At 46.2% G+C, this 18,875-nt stretch overlaps 1 protein-coding gene and 1 long non-coding RNA gene across 2 annotated transcripts in view; both read left to right on the top strand.

The window, feature by feature from the left end:
* Ttll11 (tubulin tyrosine ligase like 11) overlaps positions 1-18,875 on the top strand; it is a 229,454-nt gene that overhangs the window by 145,954 nt on the left and 64,625 nt on the right. The gene's annotated exons all lie outside the window — the stretch shown is intronic.
* LOC116090074 lies at positions 7,447-10,712 on the top strand. The gene is made up of 2 exons (XR_004118546.1): positions 7,447-7,535; positions 10,138-10,712. It is a non-coding gene; the product is annotated as an uncharacterized LOC116090074 (long non-coding RNA).

Below are 18,875 nucleotides of genomic sequence, written 5' to 3'. Positions count from 1 at the left end.
CCAAGTGCTGGGATTAAAGGCATGTGCCACCACTTTCCAAACTGCTACACTCAGCTGACAGGACACTGTGAAGGCTCTGGAAAGTTCTAAAGCCCTTACAACATACAGAGTGGCAGAATGTTACATAGCAGAAGTGTTTGGAAGGTTGCCGTAGATAAGCCCCAGTGAGAGCTAAATACCAGATGTACTCAACAACAGAAAGCCATGATACCAGAGACTTACCAAATTGCATTTTTCAGAATTGCAAATTGTGTTTGCAGAAACCAAATAGCTAAGTGTTGTCCTTCCCCCCCCCACCCCCACTGCTACCCCTGCCCCAGGACACCTGCTAGGATTGAGGTTCAGCATCTGCAAAGCAGAGACCATGTGGTTCTGATTTTGTATCTGAAATTTCTATTGTGTAGGCAATGTAGCCAGCCCCCTCAGAGGCTTTGCTTGCACATAGAAAGAACCCTGTCTGTATTGCTTACCACTCAGAGTCTCTCTTAGGAAGTCTCATTGACTGTTGGGCCAGCAGCAAAGGCCTCTTCCTCTTTTCTCTACTGTCCCAGGCACCAATGCAGTCATTACAAAGCAATCCCCAACTGGCTTGTTGAGCCATATAAATGGGTATGATCACACAAACCAGGTATGGTCATATACCCCTGGGATCTCACACTGGAAGATGAGGCAAGACCTAGAGCTTAGTGTTTAGAACCATCTCAGGCTGTACTTTAGACCTACCTCTAAGCCTGCCACACCGGGAGCATCCCTTATACAGAACTTGTGTCTTGGATGATCCAGAAGGGATGGTCCAGAGGACCTGGGCCGAACTCTTCAGCTCTATTCCTCTTGTTTCCTATGGTTCTGAGAAAGTTCCTTCTCCACATTGAGATTCTTTTTTTTCTTTTTAGACCTCAAAAGGCAGTTGGGCATAAGCAATTTCTGTAGCACCTTCCAACATTAAACTACAGAGACATGAGCACTTTCAGTTTGGTTAAGACTGGCTCTTAGCATCATGGTGAGCCTTTGATGTTAGAAAGCCTTGAGAGCCTTTGGGTTTTCTGTTTTTAAATGATCTTGTGTGTAAGTGTCAAAGCATCTTCACTTCCTAAGTTTACTCATTCCATGAGTTTGTTACTCTCTCCTTCTCCTCCTTTCCCTCCCATTCTTCCTCCCTTCCTCCCTTCCCTACCCACTTCTTTCAGAGTCTTCCCGTGCAATCCAGGCTGGGCTCCATCCCACCCTTAACACCCATCTTCTCAGCACTGGGAGGGCAGGTGTACACCACCACACACCTATCTTGGGACTCTTTTGTCTGAATGATGATTCTGCAACCCGGTTTGGGACTTCTCTCCGTTGGTCGGTGTCTTTGAAGAGCGTGACTTTTCCGGGAGGTTATTTTCTATTTACTTCTGTTTTCTGGCTAGCAGCTGTTTTTTCCTCCTCTGCAAATCATGGGCCTGTGACATCCCGTCCCCTCCCTTCTGATTTTCAGTGTATCTGAAAGCACACTTATTAGAGGTTTGATGAAGTGAGAACATGTGGGACTTGAGAAAGGCTCGTGGCGGACCTTGTTTCCCATGTAGACCTTAGCCTTAGTGGGTGAGCCTCCATGTCTAGACTCTGTCTGGCTCCTGTTTCTTCACACTGTTCCACACAGAAGGGGAGGTTCTTGTCATCTGAGCTCTGAAACAAGCTATGCCTGTGCTTCTGTGGGGTTTACAGTGTCTACCAGGACCCTCCTCTCTGTCCCCGTTGCTCGTTGCTCTTCCACATGCCTTGGACTCCATCCCTATCACCTGAACTTCTGAAACACACCTTTCCTCCTGCACCCATCTCAGTTCCCTTTTACAGGGCCCTTTGCCTGGAGTCTGTGCATTCCTGTCTTCCCACCTGCCTGGCACGTGCTCTCTCCTCTGGGAAACTTTTCCATAATACTTCCTGTGAGCCATGAGTCCTCACCATCTCTGTGACCCCTCTGGCTTATACTTGTGTCCTGTCAAATGATCTGTCTGGCAACACTGCCTTCAGGTCTGAAGTCTTCTGTGGCCATCGTTGTCTGACCTACTTTGTCTTTACCCAAATCAATGTCTGGAACCTCTGTTCCCCATTATAATTGGAAGAATAAATGAATGAATGAATGAATGAATGAATGCTATGAGTTGAATCATGTTGTCTCTGCCTCCAAACTTAGATTTAATCCTAACTTCATGCAACTTAGATTGTGGTCTTATTTGGAGATAGGGCTTTTATTGGGATAACTGAGTTAAAATAAAGTCCTTCAAGTGGATTCTAATGTAGCTTCCTTGTCATGACCAGTGTGCTTATAAGGAAAGAAAATGGGCACACAGAGACTCATCAAAAAAAGACAACGGGATGACATGTAGACACAAAACAGCTGAGGTGGCTGGCTTACAACACAGCTCCTAGAAGATGGGTAGCATGGCTGCCTGCCACTCATAACACACATTCTTACTAGTCAAAGAAAGTAACTGGATGGAGAAGCAAATGATGAGATAAGAAGAGAAAGCTACCACAGAATGGTAAAAGGACATTACTAGTTACTTTAGTCTTTAATGAATCCCCAGTGATTTTGGGATAGGAAGAGGGATCCCCAACCATTGCTTATGCGACATCGGCATGTGGTGGGGTCTTTCATAAGAACTAATTATTCTGTGTGGTGGGCCAGGCCCACCGAGTTTACTAATCTGGATATAAAAGCCTGAATAAGATCTGAGAGGACACTGCATAGAGACCTCCTACTCTCTGACTCACGTCCCCTGCTCACACACGTTATAAGACAGAAAGGAGGTGTGTCTTAGTTTGTGTTTCACTGCTATGAGGAGATACCATGACCAAGGCAACTCTTATAAGGACAACACTTAACTGGGGCTGGCTTGCATGTCCAGGGGTTCAGTCCATTATCCCTGGTTGAATGCATGGCAGCATACAGGAAGACATGGTGCTGAAGAAGGAGCTGAGAGTTCCACATCTTGATTGGAAGGCAGCCAGGTGGAGAGACTCTTCTGTATGTAGCCAGGAGGGGACTCCCTTCCATACTGGGCGGAGCACTACGAGCCCTCAAAGCCCACCTACACAGTGACACACTTCCTCCAACAAGGCCACCCCTCCTAATAGTGCCACTTCCCATAAGTCAAGCATATTCAAACCACCACAAGGTCTGATGTTATGCTGTACTCCTGGGAGTTCACTACTCAATGCTTTTCCTTGGTGAATCTCTTCCATTTTGTGTATGTGCATGTTTTACATGTTTTACATTCACATGTGTGGGAGTGTATTTCCACCTATCCACTGAGGCAGAATCTCTCAGTTAAAACCAATGCTCACCATTGTGGCTAAACTAGATACTCAGCTTGCCATGTGGATCTTCAGTCCTCACCCCCCAGTGCCAGGATTTCAGACTAGCTGCCTCATGCCCACCTGGTATTTATGTGGGCTCTGGGAATCCAGACTCAAGTCTTCATGCTTATGCTACAGGTCTTTGACCCCGGGTCATCTCCTAAGCCCCTTCTAATGAATCTTTGCCCTTAGGTCTTAGCTATTTTCCCCCAATTATATGTAGCACATTTTCAAGTGCTCACTTAGAAGTCATGCCTTTTCTACAGCAAGACACTACATATGTGAGAGTCCCCAGGGAAATCTGCAGTAAGATTTAGCAGATTTCAAATGTCTAGATCATGTATTCTCGGAAGGTTGCTACCAAATGGAAATAGCTGCAGGAGACTGGCATCTGCCTGAGAAAATTTGAGACTGGCAGCTGCCTGAGAAAAAATCCTGCATGTTTTCTAGCTAATAGAAGGAGGGTGGTGACCTCCGACTGGTGAGGAAGATCCCCTTTACCCTATCTCCTGTGGTCTGTATACAGATACTCACTGGACTGTCTGTGTGTTATTGGGATGTTCTAAACCCCAGGAAGGTAGAGGGTGAGGTGCATCCTACCACGCGTCACCACACCTGAACCCAGAAGACATTCCAGAAGGATCTCTGAAGTGACAGACACAAGCAGAGGTTCGAGGACAACTTCCACCATTGGAAGGATCAAACTCAGGTCAATAGTCCTGGAGGCAACCACCCTTACCCACCCACCCCCGCCCCCAGCATCCCACCAACCAAGCCTGGCCATTTTAAACGTTCTTCTTTGTCACTGTTGTTCTGGGAGCAGCCTCTGGGCTGCTGTAGGGTCTCCTCCTCCTGGCTGCCACACTAGATTCCCAAAGTACCAACTTTGGGCTCACATTGTCAAACTGGCAAGCTTTCCCCACACATCTGTGGTCGCCAGTTAGGCATTGACGGTTGTGCTGTGTCAAAGAACCTTAGAGTTGTACCCTCCACAAGCTCCCAGCCTGGAGAGACATTTGAACAAAGAACTGAAATTTGACAAAGAACAAAGTAAGTGTTAAACGAGGCCTAGGCAATGAGCTATGGGATGGAGAGTGATTAATTCTGCCTGCACAGATTGAGGAAGGATCACGGAGAATATAGACATTTTTTAAAAATTTATTGCATAAATGGAATTCTGAGCAGCCAAAGTCTTGAGTTCACTTCTACAATAAGAAACTCAAAAATAGAGCCCCCATCTCCGGGTCTGACTGCTCAGTCTGCTGACTCACCTTGAAGTTCATAGCTTTGAGAGAAGAGTCTCCAAAAATAATTAGAGATACAAATCTCACTGACTTTCTTATTATTAGGAAGTGATTGGGGTCATTCAGAAATATTGCTTAATCGCATGACTTTCAGTTTCACATGCTTCTGTGTGAGATAGTCTTAATTCTTAATGTTGAAATTAAGAGCAAACTGTGCCACCCTATTTTATTGTGATCACAGTCTTCAACTCCATGGTGAACAAAGGATTGTAGGTGGGAGCCTGTGAGTTCATCTCTCAGCAACATACAGGCCCTGGATGGAGCCAGATAATATATCTAGGGCCTAAGAGACCTGCTGACTTAGAAATTTCACTTCTGGGAGTTTGTTTTAAAGATATAATCCCCAAGTAGGAGAATAATAGTATAAAGCATAAGTAAGTTTATCCGAGTATGAAAAGTTGGAAGCAGTCTTAGTACATGACAGCTTAAGGTACATTCTTCCTTGCAGGGATGTCTAAAATGCTTATAGTAGAATGTTAAATGTGAGGCAAACTGCAAGCTGGTATGTATTATATACTGTGGTTTTTAACTGTGTGAAGATATAGTCACAGAAGACTCTAAGAGGTATGGTATTAAAAACACAGATAGGAGGCCTTTCATAATGCAGCTCAGGTCTCTGGGTGCAGCACAGGCCAGCAGGAAGTGAACTTCAAGGGTCTGAGGATCATGGAACCAAAGGTTGCCATTGTCTTTAAATGTAAAATCCCATGACAAACCATGGATCTCTCTGAGTCCAGATCTGTGGAGCACAATACAGGAGAAGGGGTAGACACAGAAGGCCAGGCTTTGGTCAACTCTGGTGGACAGATGTGAGTGGCCTCATGATTGCAGGGGCTCAAGTTGTTCACAACTGGACTCAGAAAGAAGTTACAGGGACTCAAACCCAGTGCCTGCATAGAAAAGGGAAGCATAGAGTTGACAGGACCCAGACAGATGGGTAGAGATTGTAGTCAGGGTATTCATGTAGGAAACAATTTCAAGCAGACGTCAAGGACAAAGACCACTGTGATGGAACTGCCCAAGCCCTGTGAGCATGCTGTTGGCACAAATATGCATTGGCTGCATTTGGGGATTTCTGTTAGGTTCCAGGACTCAAGGCTTGAGGCAGAAGGATAACAGCAGTTCTAAGGAGACTGTGGTTCTTGTTGCTGGGCTAGAAACAGCTCAGGGCTTGGCCAGGGCTGAGTAGATTGGTAGAGGCTGCAGGCATCTTTGGGGCCCAGTCTAAGAGGAGTATCTGGTGTAACACTAGATGGACAGTGTATTACATACATGACAGCGTGGAAAAGACAACCAATGTAATATTCACTGGGCTAACATTGGTGTGGAACTATTGTTTGCTGTTCGTATTGTCTCCAAAGACTGGATGCTCTTCTCCAAGAAAGGCCAGAGAGGGGAGAGGAAGGCAGTTGAGGTTTCCTGGACAGACTCCATCCCCATGTGAAGCTGAATCGGTGTTTATATTTAACCCATATCATGGTTGACATCCCCACACTGGCTGGAAAAACCCACAGGCCCCACTCAACAGAATGATAGGATAGATGTCATTGTGTTCAACGTGCACAGGGAAAAATACAGCCCAGGAGTTTGTCTGAACGCTTTCCATTCACCTAATCCTCTCCACTTTGCCAGCAAAGCTGTTTTTCGTGATGGATTCATGAAGTATAGTACAGCATGTCTGGACAGCCTGGGGACTGCCCACACCCACCACTGTGTGCGCCTAGATGGGGAGGGGGAGGGGGAGGGAGAGGAATGCCTGTGTCTGTGCACAGTGACTGCTTAACAGCACTTTGTGAAAAGAATGTCTAAATTTGGTAAGTGTAACAGTAGCATGCACTGCATGTTCTTCTGTAGGCATGACCCTGTGGGTTGGACAGAGGGCCTCGGGTATGCCAGACACAATCTCTGCCACTAAGCTGGAGCCAATCCCTTTAAAAACTAAAAGCGGGGGAGGGGAAGAGGGGGGAGGGGATTGAAATAGGATCTTGTTACATTACATCACTTGGAGCCAAGGTAGGCTTTGACCCTTCAGCTGCCTCCTGCCTCACCTACCCAAGTTGCTGTGCCACTTATATACACATGTGAATATTTGTATTTTACACAGTCTCAGTTACATCTCACAATGACCCTGCAGAGGAGAAATTATCCCCGATTTAAAAATTAAACAAACAGAGGTTCTGAAGAGCCACGTGACTTACATGCAATTGCATAGCACCTAAGGGGTAGTATTGGGATTTAACTGTTTGGGCTCCAATGTGGGTACTGTTTTCTTTTCCTTTGAAGTATATAATCTTTTAAAGAAATGTATTTATTCTTTCAGAATTTTATATGTATATATAATTATATATGTGAATACATATATTCATAGTACATACAAATTCTTTCACTGAAGTCCTTTCCATTAATTCTCTATTTCCTATCCCACCAAATTCCTCCTTCTTCCTTTTTACTTTTATGACTTTGTGTGTGTATGCATGCATGTGCTTAAGCCTCTGAGTTTAATTAGGGCTGCCTACATGAGCGTGGCTGGGGCAATGTACCAGTGGCTATAGCACCATGGCTTTCTCCCTTCCCCTGCGATCCTCAGCTATCAGTAGCTCCTCTGTGAGGGGTGGGGCTTTACGAGCCCTTCCCACTTCTTCCTTGATAGAACACAGATGGTTCCGAGCTTATGCAAGTGGGTGCTGTTTCCACTGGTGCTTTCAGACACTGCCATCACAATGGCAGCTCTCCAACATCCATAGCTGGGACTGATGATGATGTAACAAAGCACCTCAGCATGCACACAGAACTGCCGTCATCTGACCTCCCAGGGGAAAGCACGGTACAGAAGGAGCAGAAGCACTGGGCTCTGGGTCCTACTCTCTGCTTGTTATAGGATGTTGGCAGGTGATATCCTTAGCTCTTGGTTTCCTTATCTATAACATAAGATGATGACCACTTAACCTCATAGGGATAAGCAGCTTCAAGATGGCATGTGAGAAGCACGGTTTCATGTCCAGGAAACTGTGCACTGCCTCCCATTATTAACGCCCTTGTATTTGATCGTGTCTCTGCGCTTCTGCTGAGGGCACTATAGCTCCATAGCTCCAGAAGCCCCAAGAAAGCTTTTTTTTTTTTTTTTTTTTTTTTTTTTTTTAGTATAGAATAGAGTTTATTTAGGACATGGGGAAGGGGAGTTAAGAGGGTAGTAATGACAGAGAAAGGCAGAAAGAGGGAGAGGGTAGAGAAGTAGAGGCCAGCCATGAACACATGGAGAGAGCAGGAAGGGAAGAAACCAAGAGGTCAAGAGGGAAACAAGAGAACAAGAGCCCAAGAAAGCTTTTAGGACCCAGAGTCAGGTAGACTTTTATCCAAATACCATCTCTACAGAGGCACAAGAGCACATATGTGCATTCTTGTCACTTAGAATGGCTTTTAGAAAGAATAACAATGGGATTAGCATCTATTACCATATCAGGTTCCCAGGGAATTAACCTCAGAGACTTATTTTGACTCTCAGCCTCAGAACCATTAGTCTATGATTGACTTGACCTGATAAGGAAGCACACTTTGGTGGGAGGTATATGGCAAGCAAGACCACTTACCTCTCAGCTTGGAAGCTAAAGGGGAAGAGAAGTGGGCCAGGGTTCCAGAGTTGTTCTGAGCACCATCAACTGACCTAAAGACTAAGGCCTACCCCTTAAAGCTCCTCCTACTCCCAACAGCACCAACCTGGCCTCCAGGCCCTTACCACATGGACCTTTGGGTACACAGTAGGGTTCAACTGGGAACCATATTAATCCAGGGAAATGTGCTCACTATAGCAGTGCAGGAAAACCCCTTCCCAAGAACCAGTCAAGAGAACACATTCATACAGAAGGGGAGGTTTTGGACCAAGACTACTTACTTTTTGGTGGTGGGATGAGAAAGAAATATGCTTCACGTATTATCTGTTTATCCATAATTTCATTTTCCTTTCAGAGACTGTTTTTATACAGAGCAAAAAAAAAAAAAAAAAAAAAAAAAAAAAAGGCAATGAGTGTAATATTTTGTTGAACCACACACTAGATCTTATGTTTCTAAGAATATAGCCAAGTACACATTTGATGGACTCCTCCTGGTACTGGATAATGTTTTAAATAATTTCTTTTTAAAATGTTTTTATTTATATTGGTGTTCTGCCTCCACGTATGTGCATGTGAAGGCTTGGGTCCCCTGGAACTGAAATTATAGACAGTTGTGAGCTGCCATGTGGGTACTGGGGTTTGAACCTGCATCCTTTGGAAGGGCAGCCAGTGCTTTTAGCTGCTGAGCCATTTTCCTAGCCCTCTTAAATAATTGTTTAATGTGAAGATGATCTGGAAGACAAGTAAGAGAAAAGAAAACACGCCAATGGTCTGAACGAGCAGGCACAGTACCAGGTGTGGACCCTGGGCTGCCCCTTTGGGTATTACCTCTGCCAGCCCGGAGCTTGGGCCTGATGTTTGCAGAAGGGAGATGTGATCTAGAACATAAACGGGGAAGGAGTTAGGCCAGAGATGCCCATGGATTCCTGATGGGTCGGAGCCTTCGTGGGACCTGGAGAAGACGCACTCATGGTGCACAGTGGATGAATACCTGGGCATGTTCTGCTCCTGGAACAAGAAGTAATGGCTACCTCCTTTGGGAACAGAATTCACATTATATGCGCAGCTTGAGAAGCAGGACATTCACAGATTGGTCACTGGTATTTCCAGCAATATGACTGATGGGACCACCTCGATGTGGAACTCAGGCAGTCTAACCCAGTGGCACTCCAGGGAAGGCAGATTCGGAATGGAAAGGAAAGGGTTACTTAAACCCTCAGGAGAGCAAGGCAAGTGAGGAAGACTAAGGGGAAATGACAAAGCTGAGAACCAGTGCACAGTGGCTATGAAAATTAAAATTATTGCATACAGACCACTGAATAAATACACTTAATGTCTTTAAAGAAACAAGAAAATAAAATCAGGTTAGCAAGCTTATAAAAAAAAAAAGTAAAATGAACGAACAACAACAAAAAAATACTTAGATAAGTCAGATTTTATAAAAAAAGCAATCAGACCTTTAGAAATAAAAGCTAGTATTATTAAGATAGAAGTTCAGGGCACAGACAAAGTAGCTTATTAGACCAAGTGAGAAGAAATCAAAGAGCATGTTGCAGAGGTCACTAAGAATCTCATGAAAACAGTGAGTGGGAAAGCAAGGAAGCCACGGGGCAAAGAACACTGCAGAAGACTTCAGAAGAAGTAAGGGTGAATCTTCCAGTGAAACTTAGGAACAAATGGCAAAATGATCAGAAAGCCCACAGAATCCCAAGAAATATAAATAAAATGAACTGGGGAGAGTAACTCAGCCTGCCTGCTGAGGCAGGAGGATTTCTGTGAATTGGGGGCCGCTTTGGTGTAAGTAGTGAGTTCCAATTGAGCATGAGCTACAATGTAAGACCCTGTCTCAAAGTTAATTAACTGATTAAATTAACTCTCCACAGGTAGAAACATCAGAAACAATAAGGTATCAAAATACCAAAGACACAGAAGGACAATGCACATGACAGAGGAGGGAGAATTAGGCAGCCAGGTCATTTGAACCGTGACGACAGAATCCAGCAGGAATACCTTCAAATGCTCAGAGGAATGAAATAGAATTATATTTCCCATGACCTTGTCTTAATGAAGACTCTTGGAAACTCAGAAAAACAGATGCCTTCACTGAGAGCAAGAGGCCCTGCTTAGACACTGACTTCGGGGTCACTGTGCTGCAAAGAGCTTAATAAGCACTGGCTATTCTGGAATCAACTCCCACATGCCAAGTGCATGAGCATGGGCCCTTCAAAGCACCCATTGGCTTCTGTTTCTCACTCTATTACATGGGCAAATATTGTCTCTATTTATTCTATAGACAGCTTGTATCTAAGGTGCACTTTACCCTAAAGCAGCTGGGGATAAGCCATGGAAAACAAGCGAGCATGCTGCAATCCTCCGTGATATCTTCTTCAGTTCCTGCCTTGGCCTCTCTGGGTGGTGGAGCATAACCTGTGCATCAGATAAACCTTTCCTCCCCCAAGCTGAATCTCATCAGTGTTTTAACACAACAGCAAAAAGCAAACTAAAACCACCTCCTGAAGAGTGGCTGATCCCCATCAGCCTCAGTCACCTTTGCTGTGTCCACCTGGACAGCCATGTACCAGACCCCACACTGTCCTTGCAAGGTCGCAGAGCACAGCCTCCTGACCACCAGCCCCCACCCCATTCTCTGGCCACCCTCTCTGCCTCTCCGTGTCTCCAAGCATTTCTTGCTCAGGATGATGAGGATGGTGTTAACAGAGTATGGGAAGGAGGAAGGAGGGCAAGGGAGGCTGGTGAAGAGCAGAAGCTAGAAAGGCTAGTCGGGGCTTATTGCAGAAATGATGGAGTCTTGAGGTCTGATGATGAGGCTGAGCACCTGGAGGGAGGAGAGAAATGAGCCAGTGCTGACCTGCAGAGAGGAGCAAAGCAGAGTAGGGAGAGCTGGGCTCTGGCTTCAAGGGCAGCACAAAGAGATGCTGAACTTCCCTGGGCGTGCCTCACAGAGCTAGCATATATGTAAAAGCGAAGTAGAAACTCAGGATTTATTATTATTGTTGTTGTTGTTGTTATTGTTATTATTTTAGGAAACTACCCTAAGCATACAGCCTGTGAGCAGTGATGAGGCATGCCTGGACTCTCAAGGGAGCCTCTGCTGTGTCTATACCACATCCCTCGATATTCAGGCTCTATTAAAAAGTCCACCCGCTTCTAGATTGCCAGGTCACATTCAATTAATACGGCCAGGACAAAGCTGCTGAGTGGGCACTGAGTTGACATTTACTTCAAAAAAACTCCTTTTCTAAGGAGTCGGAAAGAAGAGCCCTAGAGCCTGGTGAGACTGGCTGCAACCCACAGCTACAGCCTCTGAGCCTTTCCACACGTTCCTTTGGTTCATCGGGGGCAACCACCCCCCTTGGGACCCTCCCATCCCAGTACAGTGTAAAGAAGGCTCCTCTAACACTGAATTTGGATGCTTCTTCCTGTTGCGGAGCAAAGGGGATTCTTTGCAGTTGCCCTATCTTCCCCAGACCACCCACTTAAAGTACTTGCAAGCCTCCCTCTGCAGGCATTTGCCCTTCCACACTGGGACATGTGTGAGTCACTGCTGTTTGGAACAGTTAGGCAGAGGGACTGGGAAGGGGAGAGGAAAAGGAAAACATTGGGGAAGGGAAGGGGATTGAGGCTTCAGGAAAGCACAGAGAGGACAGGGTGGGCTGTGGAGCTGCCCTCATGGGGTCAGAAGGAAGGGACACATGTGTCACACTGGTGGCACAGGAAATACCTTTACATCTTAAGCACTGGCCTAACCTGGATCCCTGCTTCCTTTGTATTCCCAGCATTCTCTGCTTTCCCAGCATTCTCTGCTTCCCCCGCATTCCCAGCAGCATTTCCAGAGTCCCAGAGGTCTCAGGGACAGAATTCAACAACCCTTCTTTTATCTACTTAGAGGTAACTGAAGCTTTAGACTGTGGAACAGTACACTCACACAAAAATACACACAGACACACAAACATACATCCACATACATAAACACATTCACACACAAACACATGCATATGTACACACACATACCCATACAAATATGCCCATAGCCAAATATGTTCACATATATATAGGCATACACATATACATGCAAATACATGTGCCCATAGACTCCTACACAAACACACAAACACAGTGAGCTTTTGGAGGAACGCTATCTTCAGAGAAATAAACACATTCCAGCCCCTTCTTCTGACAGCCTTTACTGTCGGAAAGAGCCTCAGAGCATCGAGGGAGCAAGCGTGCCAGCTCATGGCTGCTAAACTTAAGAAATGGAGGTAAAGAGAAGTGACAGCTTGACTTCGCCCTTTGTCTTTATGATTGCATTTCCATGAACATAGGACTTTAGTTAAAAGCAAAACCTTTAAACAGTTTGCCCCTGTTGTTGGCCCTCCCCATCCTGACTGTAACTTTTCTCCCACCTGTATCCTCACGTGGAGCCGTTTGTGGAGATCTGATCTTGAGAGGGGTTTGTTTATTTCTGGTTTTAGTGTGTGAGTTTTCCCTGCTTCCTCTCTGACTGCACCTTAGCTTATGAAACAGCTCTTCTGAGACCCTTTCTGCCCCACTGTGAGCCCATTAGGAAGGAACACTGTGATGTTTATTTTGTAGCCCCTTATATGACAGCACTTGTCACATAAGCCACCTCACCAATTTTTCTGTCTGTGTATTAAAGGCACTGAGTGCCTTTGGTTCTGTTCAAACATTTGGCAGGAAGTGGACTCTGGATCCTGACCACTCCCACCCCAGCCTCTCTGGGCATGCATGCAGATTGGGCCCCCATGGATGACCTCTGAGCCACTCCACAGGATCTCTGTAGAACTTACCTTAACAGTTTCATGCAAAGCAGTCTGCAGAAAAAGAGTTCCTTGTGCTTTCTGATTTCAGCTTTCCTGATATCTTTATGGACAGAAAACACAGAATTCCTCCAGTTTCTGACAGAATGTCTTCTTGGAAGCGTAAGGGTTCCTCACTTTCCATAGTCAGGTACTGACTAGTCAAGTGCACATAGTGGGGCTACTGGTCTTTTTACTGCCATTGCTTGCCTCATCAGGGTGTGGAACAGGAAATACAGCAAAAGGCAATGAAAGCCATCCCCACATAAGCCATGGGCAGTGGCACAATCCCTGTAATCCCAGCACTTAGGAGGCTAGGCTGGGCTACATATCAAGACTGTACCTCCAGACAAACAAATCCCCAATTCACCCTTGGTGTGGGCAGAGGTCGCAAATGTGGAAGAAAAGGAAAGGCTTGGATAAGAATCCCTATTTACCCATTTTCCTGACTTGTGACTTTGGATCCTCAGGCTCATCATTTACCCTAAATCTGCATCTCTCTCTCTCTCTCTCTCTCTCTCTCTCTCTCTCTCTCTCTCTCTCTCTCTCACACACACACACACACACACACACACACACACACACACACACACACACACACACAAGGAAGAATGGAACAGGAAGGCTGGGAAGCCAGCAGCATGCTAACAATTCCTCCATTATTTACCATGAGCCAAATGCTGAATATTTTGTCCCTTTGTTTCTTCTTTTTGTGATTTTTTTGATATTTTTTCCTTGAGCACATATTGACTTTATAATTAGGAAGATAGAAATTAAGCCTGAAAGAATAAAATAGAGGGAAAAATGCACATTAAGAAGCAGGCATAAGTTGGCACTGTGTAAATGGTAGCTATTTTTACTAATTAGTCATTATGCCTAATAATAATAATTAGGAGTAATGATTTCCTCTGGGAATGAACTTGTGCATTCGACGGTTGGAGGTTGTAGAAGACTCATGGCTCCCTTGCCAAGAGATAGGAACCAGACTCCTTTTCCAATCAGGCCATCCCTTACCTGCCTTCCTGACTCTCCCAGAAACCCAGCTCCCAGCTCAGCTTCATCCTGTCGTTGGCTCCGCCCATCCACCCACATAAGTCTACAGTGTGTACAGAGCTCTTGTGCCCACACAGAGGACCATAACTTCTAAGGAGGCAAAGGTGTCCCTCCTCCATGGAGCATAGCAGAGACCGAGGCAGATTGCTGTCACCCCTCTGCTGATGATTTTTTTCTAGAGGACAGTGAAAGCAAGAGAGTTGGGGGTCTCAGCTGCTTCCTCTGTGTGGGAGGTACCCCACTAGACCTCAAACATCTAAAACCACCTGGATGCTGCTGACTGGAAAGAACTCAGGCTCCAGTGAGTTCTCCTCAGTGATTCCATTGGCCAGGATGAGAATTTAGACTAAAACTTCAGACTTCTTTAGGTCCTCACTAGACAGAAGAGAGATTCTATATTAAGGAGTGAAATTCCTCAAAAGCTTTGTGGTATGAACAAGTCAGTCAGCATTTCTGAGCCTGTGTTTTCAGGCATAAAAGAAAAACAAGCAATGGGCACAGCTGGATCCCAAGGTCCTCGGATGTTCGAAACATTATGCCGTGATGATTATAAATAGAGTGGACTCTGGGAAAAGAGTGGACTTAGATGTTTTCTGAGCTCCAAGGGCAAGCTGCCAAAAGTGTGATGGATAAGACAAGAAAGGACAGGAACTCTCTCTGGGGCTGTCACTGATCGCTCCAGCTCCCAGAGGAGACAAATGATGGGAAGACTTCTAGGTGGCTTCTAAAAGGAGAGGAAGCAGTTCTCAGACCTCATAATCCCAAGATTCCCCTCCCTAATCCCTTGCACTTGAGTGCTGACCCAGCATCTTACTTACTGTTCTTACTAAATTGGGTGCTTGCTTTCAGTCTCAGACTGCTAGTCCATGTGATGGTCATGCACACAGAGCTGCATCTGCACAGGGGCTTATGAGTGCTCCTATGTGTGGAATCTCAGGAGCAGGTAGGCACAGGACACCATCAGCCCCTGCTTTGGGAACTGGTATCCTCTACAGAGGGTGTGGAGGTGAAAGGACAGGAGATGGATGAGAAATGACATGAAAGTGTAGAAGTGAAGCAGTCAGCCTGTGCCCCCAGGTTCAGCATCTCGGAGTGGAAACGCTAGGGAATGCTGTGTCTGTACTGACCATGTGAAGACATTTTGCTTGTGCAAAATGCATGTGCAGCAATTCCCAAAACAATACAGTGTATCAGTTCTCTCTCTAGCATCAGCATTCCATTAGGTATTGGGGATCTGAAGAGGACCCCATATGTGCAGGAGGATGGAGCAGGTTCTCTGCAAATATCACTCCATTTTCCATAAGGAACTTGGAAGATTCAGGCTTGAGGCTCCCCACCGCTGGTTCTGGACCACATCCCCATGAGTCCCAAGGAATGAGAGTACATTGTTGAAAACAAAGCAAGGAGAAGTCCCTGGAGTGCTAAGGATACTGGGAGCCAGCAGGGTGCTCAGGGGACATCCGTCTAAGAAGGAGTCAACTGATAAGAACGATGGAGAGATTGAGGGGTAGGGTAAAGCCAGAAGTGACAGGGTGGGCTGTGTTCTTGGATGTGATTGGAAGGATCTTTTGGAAGGGGGTGTGTACAGTGACCAGACTGACAAAGGTGTCATGAGAGTTCAGGTGTCTTCGTGGTGACAAATGGTGGGGGGTCATGTCATGGGAACCTAAGAAGACAGGAGAGAGCCAGGGAGAGGACTTACCTAGCCATCTCATATTATGAGGGCAGGGGGATAATTGGTTCTTCTAGTATCTAGCCACCAGGTGAGTAGAGGTACCCCCCTCCAACACATACACACACACACACACACACACACACACACACACACACACACATCTACACGTACACGCACATGCACACACACGCACAATAGAGGCTTGGGTTCAGGAAAGAAACTGACCAATTTACCCAGGTATACATATGTTCTCAAAAACATTCTTTATCTTAAATAGACAGTGATGGGCCAGTGTAACCTCCATTACCGTGGAATGTCCATCAGTCTCCAAGCAGAAGGACATTCTGACACACGCTGCACATAGAGAACCCCAAGGACACTGTGCTAAGTGAAATACAGCAAATACTGAATCGCCTCTGGATGGAAGTCCCAAGAAGGTGGAACAGGGGCTGCAGGGAGGGGAAGTGGGGACTTGGAAAAAGGAAAGGCTCCGGAGGTCGGTGGTGCTGATGGCTACACAGCAAAGAATTTCTCTGACATCACCAAATTTGGCAAAATTTAATTTAAATGATTCAAAAGGGACATTCTCTGTCATATGGAGTGCATCAAATGTTAATTTACTTGTTGGGGTCCTGGGGATTAAAGCCAGGAGCTCACTCACCTTCTGCAAAACACCCTGTTGCTTAGCTGCACTCCCAGGCCTTGGTTTACAAATTCAAAAAACAAACAAGCAAACAAAAAGCTCCTTCTTTAAAAAACAATGCAAATTAAATTTTCATCTGTGTATTTTGTGTGTGGTGGTGGTGGGGTGTTATGTGTAAATTGTTTCTGTCCTTTCACCATGTGGATCCTGGGACTAGAACTCAGGTTGTCAGGCTTGGCGGCAAGCACCTTTATCTGCTGAGAAAAATTAAAAGTTTTCTAAGCAATTTTCTCAGAGTCAGGCATTCGGAGTATCCCTCAAAGCTGCTTTCACACACCTTGACTTTTACTCTGGGCTCTGTCTCTCTCTCTAGCTGGGTGTGGGGCACCTGGAAAATTCACCTTGCCTCCCTAAGCCTGTTTGTCCACAACTGTAGAGTCATGGGGCTGGGGAGAAGATTGAAGACATCCACACTTAGATGCCTAGGACAGAGCAAACCCTTTGCTATTATTGGTCAGTTAATTTGCTATTCTCATGCCAGCATAGCTGGGTTTAGGGAGACGCAGCCTGCTCCAGTGCTCATGAGCTGTGTGACCTTGGGCTTACCTTTAATTTTCCCATACCTTAGTTCCCACCCTTAGAGAGGGACTAGTAATCCCTACCTGGCAGGGTTGATGTAGGACTTGGTAGGACCATGTACAAAGCCCCCAAGGTAGGGCCTGCAGGCCATGGCCTCTGGCATTAGTTGTTATTGTGTGAGCACAGAGTCACAGACAAGCAGGAAGAAAATTAGCATGACAACGAGACATGGCATCTCTGGCTGTTGTCAACTCTGACATGGTGTCTCTGGCTGTTGTCAACTCATGGCATCTCTGGCTGTTGTATATTCCGTTTCCACATCTACTTCATGTTATAGGCAGAAAAGGTTTGGAGCAGATCTGCAGAGTCCTGAAATTATCCCTCTGTGCTCCAGGAGTGTGTTCGTGTCTGAAATATGTATATATTTGCAAAGAGACAGGCACATATCAGGCCTAAGAAATGGCCACTGTCCTAGGCTGAGCCCCTTGCTCCATCTTGAGGGTTAGAGATGGCCTCAAACCAGATGCTGTCTGCAAAGAGCTGATTGTATAGCCCATGGAAGAGCTGAGGATGCTGTCACAGCCCTGGAACCTATATGCCAAGCCACCTTGGACAAGACAAGCTCCTTCTCCAAAGTTCAGTCATTGTCTGCATGCAGAACAAGAGTGTTGACTGTGAAAGTCCCTGTGCCCAGAGCCTTTGTCCCCCTCTTGGAGAGCAGACTTCAGGATGTCAAATGTTATACGCATGTCCCTCTGCACCATTAACAGTTGGCCTTGGGACCGGGCGGTGGTGGCGCACGCCTTTAATCCCAGCACTTGGGAGGCAGAGGCAGGTGGATTTCTGAGTTCGAGGCCAGCCTGGTCTACAGAGTGAGTTCCAGGACAGCCAGGGCTACACAGAGAAACCCTGTCTCGAAAAAAAAAAAGCAAAACAAAACAAAAAACAAACAAACAAACAAAAAAAACCAGTTGACCTTGGGATCTTACCTGTCAGCCAGGATAGGCTTGACACCCCCTTCCCCATGCATTTGGGGATCACAGCCTCAGATTGCCCAGGAAGAGAAAGGTACAGGGTCCAGGTAGAACACAGGATACTGAGAACTGGAGAGGGAAATGAGAATGGAGATACAGGGCAGTGGTCTCCTGGTGACACAACTGGAGAGGGGCTGATGGCTCACAGCTACAACAGCCGCAAGTCATTAGGGGACCTGGGTAGCAGAAAACAGGACCCCATTCCGGGCCCCCTGATTCCTGAGAAGTTGAGGTCTGACTCCCAAAGGGCATGGCTGCTGTGCTACAAGTAAACTGCCCTGGGAAGATAACAGATGCTGGGCCAGACCCAGTGCCCAAGGCACGGAGAACCCCCTCTTCTCACGCCCTGTCCTATCCCTGGGAGTCTCTGCTCCTGGGCCCAGGTCACTCCTCTACATCTCAGACCACAATGATAGCAATCAGCTCTCTCTTATTTACATCTTCCTTCTGGTCTTCTGTCTCATGCCAAGGCATGATCTGCCAGTCTCACGTGGGACACTCTACTTTATTCAGTCTTATCTCAAGCTGGAATTGAATGAAATCCAGCAAAGCTCCGTTCGGATCCTGGGGATCATCGGGGCGTGTGCACTGGCATAGCGTAGCCTAGTCAAATGCTCAGTAACCAACCAAAGTCGATTAGCACTGGCAGAGAAATTGCAGGTTATCATTCAGCCATGCCTGCCATCCATATGCATGAAGCCCACAGACCTGACTCCCTGGTGGAATCAGGCACAGCCGTTAGAGGACACTGCTAACAGTGTTCCCTCAACTTCATTCTGATAAGCCACAGTCAGTGTTT

The sequence above is a fragment of the Mastomys coucha genome, unplaced genomic scaffold (genome assembly GCF_008632895.1).
Source record: "Mastomys coucha isolate ucsf_1 unplaced genomic scaffold, UCSF_Mcou_1 pScaffold15, whole genome shotgun sequence".
NCBI lineage: Eukaryota > Metazoa > Chordata > Mammalia > Rodentia > Muridae > Mastomys > Mastomys coucha.
This window is presented reverse-complemented; position numbering and strand designations above follow the sequence as displayed.